Below are 13,335 nucleotides of genomic sequence, written 5' to 3' on the forward strand. Positions count from 1 at the left end.
CAACCCATACAATTGTTAATAGTTGGATTTTAAAATTAAGAATATCAATTTCATGACAACTGTCATACCTCCAAAGTATTCAGGGCAGCAATATAAACCCAATCATCAGTTGAACTGTAAGGACAAATGCAAAATATTTTGGATTTTTTTTGTTGTTGTTTAAACTCTGCTGTCTGCATTTAAGCCCAGTAATAGGAATTTCAGCTTTATTTTAAACAGATAAGGCCCAATGAATTCAACATTTTTTTTACAATGAAGCAACAGATCAAATATGATTTGGAAAAAGTGACCAAAAGAAGATAGTTGATATTTATTTTATGAAATAATTTCACGTGAACTGCTATTTACAGAAACTGACACATAACTGGCAAAGGGCATAAAATTCAATTTTTACAGAGGTAGAAATTCTACCGTTCTTTTTTTTAAAAAAAAAATGCTCGAAACCAAGCTAACCTTTTTACAAAATAAATAATGAGAACCTTTTTTTTTTACAAAGGGATACAACTTAAGTCTAGTTGGCCTGCCCTCCTTCATCCTTTGATCTGTTATCCCTAACAATTTCAGTCAACTACTCCACCCACCCAGTGGCTAACCAGGAACTGAAAAACGAAAGTTTTTAAAAAAAAAACACAAAAACAAAATCAGAGCATTTGTCAATTCCCCATCAAAGCACACTATCTGCCAATGATTTTTTTGGGGGGTGGGGAGAGAAAGGGGATCAAAAGTTAAAAGCTCTCTCCAGCTTCAAAGATTCAGCTGGGTAAAGCAGTGATGCCGGGGGTTGGAAACGCAGAGATGTTTCCTATAAACGCCATCTTGTTGCAGTTCCCGGGGATCCAAGCACAAAACATCCATTCATTTCCAGAAAAGAAAAGAAAAAACGGGGTTGGGGGGGGAGGGGGAGAGAAAGAAAACCCGGTGAGAGCACGTAAAGTACACCCTTCCTGATGTGCAGGTGACCGAAACGTTTAACTTATTTGATTCTTCCCTTTCTCCAAAAAAATAAACATAAATAAATAAACAAATGACAGAAAGGAGAAAGGACCAGGCTAAGATGAGAGATCTGGTTTTGCCTGTGTGTTCCTCTTTTTTTTTTTAAAACCCAAAGGCAGCAACGGGGGGGTTTATAAATAAATTTACAAGCTTGGTCTGATCAGGAAAGCATCACAAAATAGTGTCAAGAGCCTGCTTTCAGGTTGCACAGACCCAGAGGGGGGGGTAGAAAAAAAAGGCCGTGGGGGTTCAATTTAGGTGTGTGTGTGTGTGTGTGTGTGTGTTGAGGGGGGGGGTGTTTCTAGGTTTCCTTCCCAGATCCAGAAAAGCAGCCAGCCACCTGCTGGCTCCCATCTTTTTCCAGGAAGGTTCCCCCCACCACCACCTTTTTCTTTTTTTTCTTTTGGCAAAAAGAAACATTTGCATGTCTAAAGCAGAGAACAGGCAATCCCCAGGACTCATCTTTTACATAAAGAGCTTGTGAGAAAAGATCACACACATTAAAATTTTAGCTAATTGTCAGAAATGACAAATTGGCAGCCTGCAAGGGAGCTGTAGATCATCCCCATTTTGCTCCTCGGAGGCTTTTGGTAAAGAAAATTCGCTTCCTTCAGATTTAGTGTTTCTTTAAAATCCCTGAAAAAAAACTCCAGGCCTTTCCCCCCACCATTCCCCCATCATTTTTTTTAAAAAAAGCCCAAGATTTATTCATTTTTTTAGAAAAAACATACCCTGCTTACCCCCCTCCCCCAAAGCCACCTTCCTTAATTTGCACTATTAAAAAAAGGCTTTAAAATGATCCTTCCGCATCCCCTTAGCAACCACAATGAGCTGAAACATTAATGGCAAAAAAATTACACAACACCTATCAAAACAGAGAAGCAACTTTAAACAAGGATTTTTAAAAAAAAAAAAGATAGCCAAAATTGCACAATTAAGGCAGCAAAAAACACCCCAGTTTCTCTCTTCCCTCCCCCCCCCCCGTGCCCCTCAAATCATTTTTTCCTACCATGGGAAGAGAGGAAGCAGCAAAATTTCCATTATTTTAGCCCCAAACACAGCCCTGATTTCAATTCCTTCCAAGCCATCAATCTTCCACCATTATACCAAGTGCATATAATGCTTTGGAAAATTTCTTCCCCAGCATTCTCCCTGTGGTTTGGCACCTCTTCCCACTTTTTTCTGCCTTTTCAGGGCAGAAAAGACCCCCCCCACCTCTTTCCCCCCCCTCCTATCTGCCTACAAAGAAAGACTCCTTTCTCTGATGGCGTGAAATGGGTGGGACGGTGATGAAGACAATGAAAAAAGGGGGGCAGTGTGGTGCGATTTCTTGATTTCCCTATGTCAGCAATCCTGGGGGGGGGGGGGAAAGGATGGGCTTTTTTGTCCCCCTCCCTAGACCAAAAGAAGGGATCAGAGAGGACCAGAGATTTCGGGAAGGAGAGAGCAAAATGGAGGGGACCGGGTTAGAGGAAGGATGTGCAAGCGGGTTGGTTATTAGTGTGTATGTGGGATGGGATTTGAAAAGGAGAAGAAAAGCAGAAGTAGCAGACAGGAAAATGGCCAAAGGAAGAATGGAGGGAAAGACATGGTGGACAGGAAAGGGGGGGGGGAGGAAGGAGAAGAGAAAGGAAGAACATTTTAGTCACCCAGGGGGAGGAAGGCAGACTTGGGGGAAAAAAGGAAGAGAGAATAAAAATGAAAGAAGAAAATATCTCGGAGAAGGGGAGGTGGTGGGCCTGAAGGACAAGGGGGGGGTATCATCCCCCCCTTTTAAAAACAAAATTAGGGGAGCATGATTTGGCTAAAATGGAAAAGGGAGAGGGGGGTTGGTGGATTTCCATAAGGAGATGCCCTCTTCAGCAAGGACAGGGCCCAAAATCAAAGGCAGATTGAGGTCTGCTAAAATCAAGAAACGGAAATATTAATTAAGAGTTGACGGTCTGGGAGAGGGAAGGGGGGGGAGGCAAAAGACGGGGAGGAGTCAAAGGGGTCCCTGGTAGGCTCCTATAGGTCTTGATCAGATCTGGGGAGCTTTAGTGAATATACGTTAGCATCTATTAAACAGATTATAATCTAATATCAACCTAGATAGCTAAGAAGTGCCCCAAAGCATCGTTTTAGTTTTGGGGGGGAAAGCTGCATTTTGGAGATAAAAGAGGCTCCCGGGGAGGGGGAATAATTAATTGAAATTAATCCAGCTTGCATTTCAATGTGGGGTGGGGGGAGAAGAGAGGGGACTGAATCAGAAAAACAAAATAACTGGGATACGATGATGATGATGATGATGATTGTGGCTGCTGTTGTTCCCTGGGTGCAGTGGAGGGGTTTGGGGGCGCCGGAGATGCCCGGGATTCATTGGGGGGGGGGAAGGGGGTTCACTGGGGTCCAAATTGAGGGGGGGGAGATACAAAAGGCCTAACGTTTTTTTTTGGGGGGGGAGATTATTATGGGATTTCCGGGGGGGGGAGTGGAATGAAGGGGGCCAATGGCTCGTTAGGGGGGCAGGGGAGGGTTATTATGGGATGGGAGGGGAAGCCAAGTGTCTCACCTTTTCCTGGGCGGCTCCTCCTCCTCCTCCTCAGGCGCCCCCGGGCGACCCCCGCCGGCCCGGCAGCGCGGCGGCGGGCGAGCTCCTCCCGGCGGCTCCTCTCCTTCCTTCCCCGGGCGGGCCGGGCGAGGCCCAGAAGGGGAGGCCGCGGAGGCCGCTGGCCCCGGCCCAGACCCCCGCCGCCGAGGAAGGAGGGCGGCGGCCGCGGCAACCACCGCAACGAGCGCGAGCGAGCGGGCGGGCGGGCGGGCGGCGGCAGAGAGGAGAAGCGGCTCGGGCGGGCACGTTCGGGGGCCGCGTCCGTCCGTCCGTCCGCGCGTGCAGTCCTCCTCGCGGTCCTCGGCGCGCCCTGCCCGACCGGAGGGGGGGCGAGGGGGGGGCGCAGACGGAGCCAAGGAGGAGGAGGAGGGAAAAAAAAAAAAGGAGGCAGCGGCGTCTCGCCTGGGCGCGGCAGGCAGGCAGGCAGGCAGGCAGGCAGGCAAACAGGCGGGAGGGGGGGAGGGCGTTCCCGGCCGGCGCGCACGCGCAGGCCCCGCCCCTGCGGCCGCGGCCGGGAAACCCCGCCGGCGGCCCCGCCCCTCGGGCCTCCGAACTTTCGCTCCTGCTCCTCCTCCCCCTCCCCCTCCCCCTCCCCCCTCCGTTATGTTAATCCGGCGCCCGGACGGTCAGATGATGATAATAATAGTAATAATAATAGTAATAATAGTAATAATAGTAATAATAGTAATAATAATAATAATAATAATAATAATAATAGTAATAATAATAGTAATAATAATAGTAATAATAGTAATAGTAATAGTAGTAGTAATAATAATAATAATAATAATAATAACAACAATAACAATAATAATAATAATAAAGTTGGAAGGGACCTTGGAGGTCATCTAGTCCAACCCCCTGCTCAGGCAGGAAACCCTATACCATTTCAGACAAAGGGCTGTGCAGATTGTAGCATAGACCTCTATATATCTCTATATCTCTGTCCGTGCAAGCCATAAGCCCCCGCGTCTCTGCCTCTGTGCACGCGTGTACCTGTGCCATTCACACGTGCAGAGACGGACAGGAGAGAGAGAGAGAGAAGAGGTACAGGTAGTTAGGTGGAGGGATGAAGATAAGATCGATGGGCAGATAAGAGGGACAGATGATGGACGGGTAGCAGGACGGAGCAATAGAGGGACGGATGGAGGGGCAGAGGGACGGATGATGATAGGATAGAGGGATGGATAAATGATGGATCAAGAGGGATGGGTAGAAATAGCCAGTGCTTTTTTTGTAAAAGAAAAAGGTGCCGGGACTCACACGTGTCATACAACCCACCTTGCCTACCCTATAAGGTTCCATCCAAAAAAGGTGCCGGAACTCCGTTCTGAGCGTTCTATGAGAAAAAAAGCCCTGGAAACAGGGATAGATGATGGACAGACAGGTGGAGGGGTAGAAGGATGGAGGGGTAGAGGGACAGACGGATAGATGATAGGCTATAGATAGATAAAGAGGGATGGATAGAAATAGGGATAGATGATGGACGGCTGGGTAGAAGGATGGAGGGAGGGATAGATGGGTAGATGATTAGATAGACAGAGGGATGGAGGAAGGAAGGAAGAATCATAAAGTAATGCTCAGTCATAAGAAAAGGCCCCCAAGGAGCGGCATGATCTAAAAATACCCGAAGGCTCGTTCATTTGCAGAGGAAGGAAGAAAGAGGAACTATAAAAGCAGAAAACACATCGACTGCAGATGTTTGAGAGACTCTCGACACCCAGAAGCCGCTCTAAGGCAAAAGCATCTCTTGCGAAAAGCTGCAAGGACAGTTTCTCATGATATTCCTTTGAACCACAACAGCCTACAAGGAGTCCTCGGCTCGTGACCACAACTGAGCTCAAAATTTCTGTTGCTCAGCAAGACAGGTGTTAAGTGAATTTTGCCCCTTTCTATGACCCCTTTGTTTTTTTTCCCCGGGCACAGTTGTCCTACTTTTTGATTAGTACCCCTGCCAGGAAAAGGGGAAACTTTAGAACTTTACGAGTGGAAACCAACCTGGGTGCTTCTGATGTGGAGTCCAGATCTGCACTTCAGGATTTGGAAGAAGTGGCTGAAAAGCAACCTTAAAAGTCAGAGCTGGAGTTTGGCAGGGGTCTGGAAATAAAGAAGAGGGGGGGGGGTGGTCTTGAAGGCTTGGCTTTGCTTTCTAAACAATCCAAGAGGGTAGCGACCCTGCGGCTAAAAAGGGAGATGAGCTGCCCCCCCCCACCAAACAGCATCTTCTCTTGAGCAATCGGGGAATTGCAGTTCGCTCTTTCTACAAGGGGCTGTACAAGCGAAATAGGGGAATCGGAAGTGAGCAATCGGTGCGAATGGGAAGAGAACTCAGGGCTCTGTCACAGGTTATATGAGTTTGCTTCTTTTTTTTTTTAAAGAAAACACGTCAACAAACATACGGCTGCAGGGCTTGAGTTTGGCTAGTCTGAAGAAAAGAAGAAACAGGGGAGACATGGTAGCAGAGTTCCAGTATTTGAGGGGCTGCCCCAAAGAAGAGGAGAGGGTCAAATTATTCACCAAAGCACCAGAGGGCAGGACGAGAAACAACGGTTGGAAACTGATCAAAGAGAGAAGCAACCTGGAATTCAGGAGAAGCTTCCTGGCAGTGAGGACAATTAAGCAGTGGAACAGCTTCCCACCAGAAGTTGTGGGCGCTCCATCACTGGAGATTTTTAAGAAGAGACTGGACAGCCACCTGTCTGAAATGGAGGTTTTTAAGAAAAGGCTGGACAGTCACTTGTCTGAAATGGTATAGGGACTCCTGCTTAGCAGGGGGCTGGACTAGAAGACCTCCAAGGTCCCTTCCAGCTCTGTTCAATTCAACTTTTGGTGGCAGGAATGGAAAAATGGGAGGAAGCATGTTTGTTCAACCGATATTTCTGACCCTGGAATGCTCTCCCAAGTGTCCTGCAGTATTATTACTTTTTAATACTTCTAGGCATGGAATGCCTTTTCCCCCCGCCCCCAGATGGAATCAATCTGCTTCATCTGTGCTTCTCTGATTCCTGCCCTACCCTTCCCCCCCCCATAGCAAAGCCAGCGGGCCGAAGCTCACAGGTGCTGTTTTTCAGCCGCCGTACGTGTGCTATGCAAAATATGCTTCTCTGCTCACGTTTCCCATTTTCCCGCTCTTCCCAAACCTGTTCCAAATGGGTTTCGGAAAGCTTACGAGTGACTGACATTACACCCATGAACGAGGATATGGTATTGTTCGTATTATACCATCAGCAGAAGTTACATATGCCAAAAGGGCCTGCCCGTGTAAAGGCAATTTCAAAACACAAACTGAATATTCTGATTTTTTTTTTCTCCAGAGATGCAAAACAGCTTCTAACTTCTATTGAAGAATTTGAGGTTCAGTTTTTGCTAGTGGAAAAGGACCCCTTGCCCTCGCAAGCATTGCTTTTTGCTGCTTGTAACAATCCTATATTGCTAAACGCAAAATAGCGCAGGCTTGATTTTTTTTTAACCTTATATGGCCTATTATCTTTTGTAAGTTTCGTTTAATCTGGATCACTGATTTGTAATAAAGTATTTGATATGAACGGAAGCAAGACAGGGATGTCATAATTCTCTAACGTTGGCATTTCGTGTTTTTTTTTTTAATTTTTGTTTTTACCATGTGGCTAGTTTAATGTACAGGCAGTCCTCAACTCACAACAGTTTATTTAGCGACCAAAGTTACAAAAGCACTGAAAAAAGTGACTTAGCAGCAGAAATTTTAGGCTCAAACGTGGTCGTACGTTGAGGACTACCTGTATTGTTATTCCTTGAATGGGTTTGTTGCGAACTACCAAGAATCCAGCCCATCAGGGGGAGGTATAAATCATAGTAGTAGAAAATTGACCAAAATGAATGGTAGCGAGAAGGCACTTGGGACAAAGTCATTCAGGCGATTTCCAACATTGGTGTGACAAATGGTGCTGTTCCCACAATTCACGCCGAACGTGGAAGGGTTTGAAAACGGGGATCAGGGTGGAGGAAATCCAGTCTGACTCTATGGCTGTGGCTTCTGCCCGAAATCACAGGAAAAGATGGATTTTGATAGATCTGGCTCTGAATTTTGAATCCGGCTTTGCAACGTACAAAGCCCGGTTCCAATATTTTGATTTTGTAAGCCTTCTGCTTTCTAAGCAATCCTTCAGAATTACAAAATCGGCAAAGGAAACTTCAGGAAGAGGTCACGCTCTTGGCATATGTCTTTATTTACTGAATTCTCATCAGTATTCTGTCAGTGGAGACGAGAGGGGGACCAGGAAGGAGTGACAAGTTCAGAGCCTCTAGTTACCTCCTTAAGTTCCTTTCAGCTTGAGCATTTCTGCTGAAAACATCAAGGCGATCTTCAATACCTCTCAAAATCAGACGAGGGTAGCCACAGCCTCTCGGGTTTTCTTTAGAATAAGCTTCTTCCCCCAAGGCCCGTAACCGAGCGTTTCTCCAAAACTGGGTGTCTGTTCCTATGGTTTTCTTCTTCTTCCTGCCCTTCGTGACTTCTGCATATCAATCTGTGAAATCAACAGAATTATGCGGGTGGAAAAGACGGACATCGCATCACCCACGACGAACAAGCATGACCTACAGCAAAACATCCTATGCTGTTTTTCTGGATGTTTCGTTCCACCTTTTCTCATTTAATAATAATAATAAGTTGGAAGGGACCTTGGAGGTCATCTAGTCCAACCCCCTGCTCAGGCAGGAAACCCTAGACCATTTCATTTTTTCCCCTCTTTTTTTTAAATATGCCAACGCACAGCACTCCCTGTTGCTTTTGAGGTTTGCTGGTAGCTTTTTGACATTTTCCTCCTTACAGTCACTTTTTTTTTTTAAAAAAAAATTGTAACTAGGGATCTTGTAAACGTGCTAAGTCGCTCTTTTCTGGGGTGGGTTAGGACAAGCCACTTTTGGAGATTATGACCCGAGGGTCTCTTGGTACTCTCTGAGCTTGTTTTCTTGCAGACCTTTCATTACCCAAACTAGGTAAGATCATCGGTGCTAGATAAGGGATGGGGTTCGCTCTCCATTTGTATTCTAACGGCTTGCCCTGTCTGCGTTTGTGGGAATACTCTGGGAGGCTCTTTGGTTGGGCTGTTTAGAATATAAAACGAGAGCAAACCCCAATCCTCACTATAGTAGCACTGATGGTGTTACCTAGTTGGGCAATGAAACGTCTGCAAGAAAAAACTCAAGTTCGGAGAGCGCCAAGGACCCCACTGTCCTCCTCCCCTTCCTCCTCTCCGCAAACCCCACTCCCTCCTAGCACTGAAGACGTCGCCTAGTTTGGGTAACGAAACATCTGCAAGAACACGGCCAAACCCTCATTTCAACCCTGAGTGCAATTATTCCCCTTGATCATGACCTGGTTCGACCTCGTGGGATGGAGGAAGGTAATTCTTTAAAGCTGGAAAATGCGACAGCTGTCTGTCTGTGGAGCGATACAGACACATTTCGCAGCCCTGGGTGCCCCCCCCCCCAGGGTATAGTCAGAAATGCCAATGGTAGTGTGATCAAAGCTCCAGCTGGGTGGTTTTTTTATTATTATTCAATTGTCACTTTGTTCCTCAACCTAAAATCTGGCTCTTTTTGTAGAAAGCTCGAGTGTACACCCCACTAAGCCAAAGTTGCCATCTCTAAGCCATCATCGTCCGGGGCTTCCTGCCCTGAAATAATCTATGATTTAGGTCTTCTCTCCGTTTGCACATCGTTGGCAGTGAGCTAAAAAAAGCAACAAGCGGCATTATAGCGTAGGCTGAAGCAGCAGCATAAATCTTTCTCTCTTCCCCCCCCGCCCTCCAATTTCTCTTGATGCTGGATTTACCCCCGTTTTAATTGATCGACTCTCACCGGCTGACCAATTACAGTCTATCACTGCCAAACGGACAGGGCCCAGCGCTTAACAGTGGCTGAAATTGTCTCCATTTTTATTTTTATTTTCCTCATTAAACAGAAGTCTCTTGGCAGTTTACAGTAAAACATGCCCCTCACCCAAGTGGGATTGTGGACATCCCAATAAGGGAGAATCTTTGTAGCTGAGGGTTGAAATGAGGGAGGGGTCCTTGGCGCTCTCTGAGCTTGGCTGTTTTCTTGCAGACATTTTATGACCCAAACTAGGTAACATCATCAGAGCTGGTGTAGAAGTCCTTTGAGGATCTACTCCCATCTCTACTGACAGGGGAGCAGTGTTGGGATGCAGACCCTCCCCAAACACCTGTTGCTCCAGAAATTGGATGTTTCCAGGCAACCGCACATCAGGGCCACCCTGAGAATTTCCCCTAAGGTGCCATCCCTGGGCGCCAGGCGCGTAAACAGTTTCATAATACAGCACCATCTTCAGCTCAAAAGTTTGAATGCCGCTGCAATGGGATTCGTTAAGAGGACAACTTATTAAAAGAAGGATATTTTGCAACGGAGAGGCCAATTGGGTTGTTTTTTTTTTAAGGTTAAAAATCTGGAGCAGAAAGGTGGCAGGGTAGCTTCCTTCAACTTGGAAAGGGGGATGGTGGGGCAATTCACAGTGGATTTGGGAATCGATGGGATTTACAAAGGGATCCCAGGCAGTCCTCGAGTTACAAGCATTCATTTAGCGACTGGGTGAAGTTAGAACGGTACTGAAAGAAAGGACTTCACACTTCGCACTCCTAGACCGCCACAGTGATTTGATTAGCCAGCATGGTGAGAAGGTGATAAAACCTTTTGTTGTTAAAATGACTCCACGATCTTCCTGCTTAGCAACGGGAGTTCTAATCCCACTTGTGGACATAAGTAGAGGACTACCTGCCAAATTATTCCGGTTTAAGTTGGCCTGGGATTTATAAAGGTCCACAACAGCCCTACTGATTAAATGCCAAATATTATCGGGACAGGAACAATTCTAGCGGTCTTGTTCTCAGTTCTGATTTTTAACATTCCAAAACATTTTTAATCACCATTCACGGCTTAGTAATTGCTGCATGAATTAATTGGTTCATTCCCCGCGTGGGCTTAGCTGGGGCACAGGTTATACGAACTGAATATTTATGCTTTTACTGAGCAGGATGCCGTAGCCTCTGGATCTCACAGAATAATTCTTGTTAAGCGTCGGCTGAGCACAGTCGCCACTTCTGCAGTTGTGGAATTATTTGAGCTCTCTAAACGAAGAACCCCTTTGAAAACGGTAGAGGTGCCACCCTTCAGCCGGAAAGGGACCCTCTGTGGTCTCCCATTAGCTCTCCCTCCACGCAGTTAGAAACAGATTTTTTTTTCCTACCCTCTTCTGATCTGATAAAGAGGCTCCAAATTTGGATAAGATGTTGAAGATGCTCAGCAGGCATCTTCCGGGGCTGATTTGTGAAGGCAACAGATCCCCGGCGAAGCACTGCAGAATTTCTTGGCACTTTTTAGTGCTGGCGTCATGTTATTTATTATTTATCGTGCCATAGCAGCAGGAGCATGCTCAAAGGCCCCGGGGTGAGTTATCCTCTCTCTCTCTCTCTCTCTTTATTTTTTTTTCCTCCTTGTGCAGAGTGGGTGGCGGAGAGACAGAAACAGACAGAAACACGTTTCTTCCCAAACCTACTTGGTTTGATTTTAAGACATCTCCGGGATAAATATATATTATCCAACTATGAAACCCAGGAAGCAGAATCTTCCTCTCAAGCTTTAATCAGGGGCCTCCAACCTGCAGGTATCTGGGCTTAAATTTCCTTGCTTAGAATAGGGGGGGGAAAAATAATTTAAAAAGCTGCCAGATCCAACCAGGATCCAACCAGGAATTTGGTGCCACCAAGTGGCCCAAATAGGTAAATTTAGGAAGTTTGCAAGCACGGAAAGTCGCACTCCTTCATCATCATCCTGTCTTACCGGTTCAGAAGCTTTGACAGCCTGTTTCTTAGGCTTAAGCGAAACCCGCAAGGCAGGGTTTGCATAAGACCTTAATTCATTGATGATTTAACCACGGTGGACGAGCTCAGCCATTGTTTTAGGAAAGCAGGGAATAAGGCATCAGCCAGGATGGTGGGAAAGAGCCTTCTTCTCCCCTTTCACCATCAAATCAGAAATGCCATGTTCAATATCTGGCTGCCTCCCCAACCGGACTGCTTCAGCGCAGGCGGCTTGGGCCCCCCCCCCCCCGCCCTTCAGCTGCAGCAACTGCAGACGTGAAGGCGGCTGGGGTGGTATAGCTGTGGCAACCCTAGCATGGGACCCGTGTGGTCCTAGAAGGATAGCTGGGAGTAAGAAACTGGAGGGAGAGGAAGGGAGAGCAAAGGGAAGGAAGGGAAGATTTAGAGAAGGGAAGGGACGGAAAGAAGAGAGAGAAAAGAGAAAAGGGGGAAGGGGAAGGAAAGGAAAGGAAAGGAAAGGAAAGGAAAGGAAAGGAAAGGAAAGGAAAGGAAAGGAAAGGAAAGGAAAGGAAAGGAAAGGAAAGGAAAGGAAAAGTAGGGGACAATGGGTATCCATACTAATTCCTAGCCTTCTCATGCCATCAAGGTCAAGGATACAGAAAGCTCGGGTGGTGCACAGAAAAACTGGAAGGAGCCTAAAAGCATATTTCCCAACCCACAAATTTTATTCAAAGAGAGGTGCTTTCATGCAAAGGGGGTCTTGACTAACAAGCCTTTTCTCCTACAGAAAAAAAAACAAAAAAAAAACACCCCCAAATGTGAACCTAAAGAGTCGCCTCGGCAAGATGGGCGGCACGGATGTTGGACAGTAAATAAAAAACGCAACAAAACGCTAGCCTTGCCTGAGGCGTTTTTTCTCACGGTGTTTTCCTCCGTGAGAAACCTTTTTTCTTTTCTCCTCCTCCTCCTCCTCCAGCAGCTTCTGCAAGCCTGCTTAGAATCAGAGATGGCCCTTTGCATCTTCTGGGCTAAGGTGGAGGGGCTGTCCCTCGCCAGGCTCTCTTTGGCTTCCTCCCAAAGGCTGAGAGAAACGCCCTAGCCAGCGTTGCAATAGCCCTGCGTTGCCAAAAAAATAAATAAAAATAAATAAATAAATAAATCCTCTGGTAAGATGCTGCAGAGTGAAACTAGCTGCTGGCTCAATGGGGTGGGAGGGTGGGGTACGCAGTCTGATTTCATTTTTCTTTTGCCGTAAACAGGGTTTATTACCTTCGTGCCCTGTTCCCAAGGGGAGCGCCTGCCTGCCGTGGCATCCGTTTGATTACTTTGCTGCGCTCGAGACACACACACACACACAAAAACACGAGGCGAAGGTTTCTGTTGCATCAGACAGGGAGAAAGAAAAGGCCAAGGCCCCTAAAGGGGATTTGCATGACGGATTTTCAAGCAGGCATCTGTGGTCCACAAGGGGTCGAGGGGAACAACTGCGGGCGAGGAAGCATCAAGGTATCAAAACACGCATTTGTCGCTTTCTTAAAGACTAATTCTCCAACTTTTGAGGACAAAGAGCCGAGCCAAGTCGGAAGAGATCAACCTCTTCTCCAAAGCGCCCGAAGGCAGGACAAGAAGCAAAGGATGGGAACTAATCAAGGAGAGAAGCAACCTAGAATTACGGAGAAATTTCCTGATAGTCAGGACGATTAACCAGTGGAGTGGCCCGCCTTCAGAAGTTGTGGGCGTTGCATCACTGGAGGTTTTTAAGAAGAAATTGGACAACTGTTTTTCTGAAATGGTCCATAGGGTGAAATTGGTTTCGGAAAGGGACCAGCTCTGCAGGACCAAGGAGAGCGCCAAAGAAAGGGGAAAAAGAGATGGGAAGCCAACTTGGGAGATGTTTGCCGTACTGTAGAGAGAAGCAACCTAGAACTAAGGAGA

General features: G+C 46.7%; 1 protein-coding gene across 1 annotated transcript in view; it reads right to left on the minus strand.

Moving 5' to 3' along the window:
* Positions 1-3,951, minus strand: part of GNB1 (G protein subunit beta 1) — a 29,931-nt gene extending 25,980 nt beyond the window's left edge. Inside the window, exon 1 of the mRNA XM_083375687.1 lies at positions 3,545-3,951. The gene's annotated coding sequence lies outside the window, so the exon portion shown is untranslated. The remainder of the gene's footprint in view (positions 1-3,544) is intronic.
* Between the last annotated feature and the right edge of the window lie 9,384 nt (positions 3,952-13,335).

Source organism: Vipera ursinii, assembly GCF_947247035.1.
Source record: "Vipera ursinii genome assembly, chromosome: 17".
Classification (NCBI taxonomy): domain Eukaryota; kingdom Metazoa; phylum Chordata; class Lepidosauria; order Squamata; family Viperidae; genus Vipera; species Vipera ursinii.